This window comes from Solanum pennellii, chromosome 2, assembly GCF_001406875.1.
Source record: "Solanum pennellii chromosome 2, SPENNV200".
NCBI classification, from domain to species: domain Eukaryota; kingdom Viridiplantae; phylum Streptophyta; class Magnoliopsida; order Solanales; family Solanaceae; genus Solanum; species Solanum pennellii.
Window position 1 is genome coordinate 29,200,031 of NC_028638.1, and position 3,341 is coordinate 29,203,371.

The following is a 3,341-nucleotide window of genomic DNA, read 5'->3' on the forward strand; positions in this document are numbered from 1 at the left end:
AAGTTCAGAGAGTCGATTTCAGTACCCAAATTTCAGAAGTCTAAGTCTTTTGGAACGAGACACCCTCGACGGCCTGTCGTGCCCATGACGGTCCGTCGTGGGTTCCGTCGACTCACACAGTTTTTCCAGAAATAAAATCTGCTGCTCAAAACGACTAAACAGTTCGTTACATTATAGTACATAACTAAACTAAATTAACCACCCCTTAACTTCTAATGAATTAATTAATCGATTCCCTAACCACCCTAAGCTAACCGTTTTTGGACACTGAAGTGGGGTCTCATTGTCGACACCCTGTTCACCAATCCACGGGACCGTACTAGTCACACGTGGTTTGGTCAGAGAGTCCTTTTTGGAGGCTCTTGGGAAATTGTCTAAGTGTCAACCAACGACAGCATCGACGGAGCGTCGACCAAACGATGGCTCGTCGGTTGGTCTCGTGGGTTCACACTGCCAAGGAACTATTTATTAGGGTCAATGGATGGGTCCTCCTCAAGGACCCTTAGGGTGGTCCTTAGGGATTCTTACCCGGATGTTTTGACCCTAAACACGTCCTAATATATATTTTACCTTTTTACCAAATTTGACTAAATTCCAACTCCTAAAACCCTTTGAGCACACCAAGGCACACTAGTTTCTATTTTCACTAGTCTCCAGACATCGTGGTCATTTCTTAACGATTTGATTCTAATAATTACTAAATAATTTGAATATGTTAATTTAGGCTTAGAAACACTATTTTAAGATTTAGTCCATCAAGTGAAGCTCTAGAAAAATAATGGAACTTCCGGAGTGTTACAACAACATTAAGACATGTTCATATTCATATACAAGAATAACATCATCCTAAAGTCATACCAACATTTCATGTTGTAGATTTCATATCACCAAAGCATATAAGGCCATTACTCACAATCTCAACCCAAGCCTACAAGTGCAATGCTCATGTGAAGCCTCATAACCCCACATAATCAAGTAAACTAGAAAAGAGATCATAAGTAATGCTCATACTTCATATAACATCATATCATGTGTAGTCATCATTATACATAGCAATTTAGACCAATATCATGTTCACCAAATGAAACCAACATCATGTGAAGCAACTTTGTGTAGAGCTAACATTATACATTTCATTCGTAACATAAGTAAAGTCCAACATGTGCAACCATAGATAAAGTCTCATACCCTTATCTACTATAAGTAGTACCCTCTGAGTCACCCTAGTTAGTGTCCATGTTTGTTACTTTAAGTCATTCATGTTACTTTCGGGAACATTCGCCATAACCGATAATAGATCATGTAAGCTACACATGGAATCGGGTGTTATGAAATTCTATACCGAAAGAATGTGCTCTACTTGCCAAGGTAAAACCATACATAGCATCTAGGTGGATCCAATAGCTAGTCTTCCTATTGTTGGACAGATGCTCATCACACTGGTCCCATGGAACATAACAGTCATACTTGAATACTATAATCAAAATTAATCTAACTCGCACACAATATATGAAAGCATCAATCGGGGACGATTTTGAAAACAAAGAATTTGTATTCAGAGTGACTATGCTGCATCAAGAAAAGAACATAACCAAATTTAACACAAAGGCCAAATCTGGATTTAAGAACAAAGGCTAAAACAAGACATTACGAGCTAAGCGAGATGTTGGAGACCGAAGCTGTCATCACACCTCTCAAACAAACAAGCCATATTTTCAACATTTATCCTGAAAATAAAATATAAAAAAAAGAGACAAGCGATAGGCGACATAAACAACTACGACAACATCTAACAAAATACATGTGGAATACAAAGCTCCCCATTGATTAGATTCTAAGGGAAGAACGTAAACCCGAGCTTTCAATGACTTTTAAGTGAGTGAACTAAGGTGAAACCTGGCGAAATGGTCTAAATGATCATAGAGAAGTAACAAAACTAGCACAAAAAAATCAAAGCTAAAAGACACCACCAATAGACAAAATCGCCAAGGAACACAAATATAGCACGTCATTGTGTCCATATCTTAACAACACACAACAACGAAAAAATTTCCAGAATTCTGGAAAATCTTTATAAAATGGGGAAGATGAATAAATACTAAGGAGGAGGGAGTGTTACCTTCTTTCGAGCAGCGCTACTGGGACGGAATGAGTAGTGACTTTCACCGAACAAAGAGAGATTTGAAGGCGAAACAAATCAGCCGACGAACTTGGGAAAGGACTGGTTCAAAACGAAGAGAAAACTAATATTCTTAACAAGATTACTCCACTCTTTAACCTTGAAATACCTTACAATAGTTTAAGTAACCTCTTCTTCTATCTTTTTGGTATTCTTCCCAATATTTTAGGCCTAGGAATTTCCAGAAGATTCAAAGCCACCAAAAACTAAAAAAAAATCCTCCTCTGAAATTTCAGAAAGCGATCTTAAATAGGGGAAATTAGGGTCCAGTATAAGGGCAAAATCGACCAAGAAACCGGCGAAAAATCCCTTCACCATTTGAAATCCAATTTTTGAGGGGTTACATTTCACTTGTACGAAATCTTCAATCCTTTTCCAGCAAAGTCAACGGGACAACGAGGAGGACCATCCGATCTAGGCGCTAGTAAGTGAGTCGTGGAGATCAACCCACTTGGATGTGAAGGACGAATCTGGCAGTCGCTTTTCTGAAAAGCTCGGCAAGCCCAGACTGTACGAGCGTACTCGTGAAGAGGACGAGCTCAGCCACGCAATTTTCGTCGCCTCTAGCTCGCGATTTTTGCTGGAGTGGCGGAAAAAGCTCCTATCGCGCGTGGACTGGTATCCCTGCGTTTTAACGCTATCATCACTTCTCTTTTCCTTTGGGAGAAAGAACAGATGTGGGTCGGGTGATATGTCGGGATGGGGCGGCTGGTCGGGTTTCAAAGAGTTTGGGATGGGAAATGTGGGCTTGGGATTTTATTAGAGTAAACGGGCTGCTACGGAAAATGGAGAAAAATAATGGTGGGATGGAAGGAAGATTAAAACAAAATGGGCCTGGGAGTTGAGGTCAATTTGATCAACAAGAAATGGCCCAAAGTTGGTTGGTCCAAATAGCTTAAAATACCTGGTAATTAGATAAAAATGAATTACTATGAATTAATCACATAAGCTCCTTAACTTTAATGAGACAAAATAATCGACGTAATTAAAATAATTAATTAAAAACAAAATGTAAACTATTACATGAGTAGTTAGTAAAATATTTAAACAAAATAAAATTTTTGAGACGATTTTTCAAGTAATCATAAAATATACCACTAGTATAAGTAATTATGTAAAAGTCGTATACATCTATATATATATATATATATATATATATATA

At 38.2% G+C, this 3,341-nt stretch overlaps 1 long non-coding RNA gene across 1 annotated transcript in view; it reads right to left on the reverse strand.

Moving 5' to 3' along the window:
* The window catches only part of LOC114076083, a 14,502-nt gene extending 11,647 nt beyond the window's left edge, over positions 1–2,855 (reverse strand). Inside the window, exon 1 of the long non-coding RNA XR_003576693.1 lies at positions 2,120–2,855. This is a non-coding gene — a long non-coding RNA (uncharacterized LOC114076083). The remainder of the gene's footprint in view (positions 1–2,119) is intronic.
* Between the last annotated feature and the right edge of the window lie 486 nt (positions 2,856–3,341).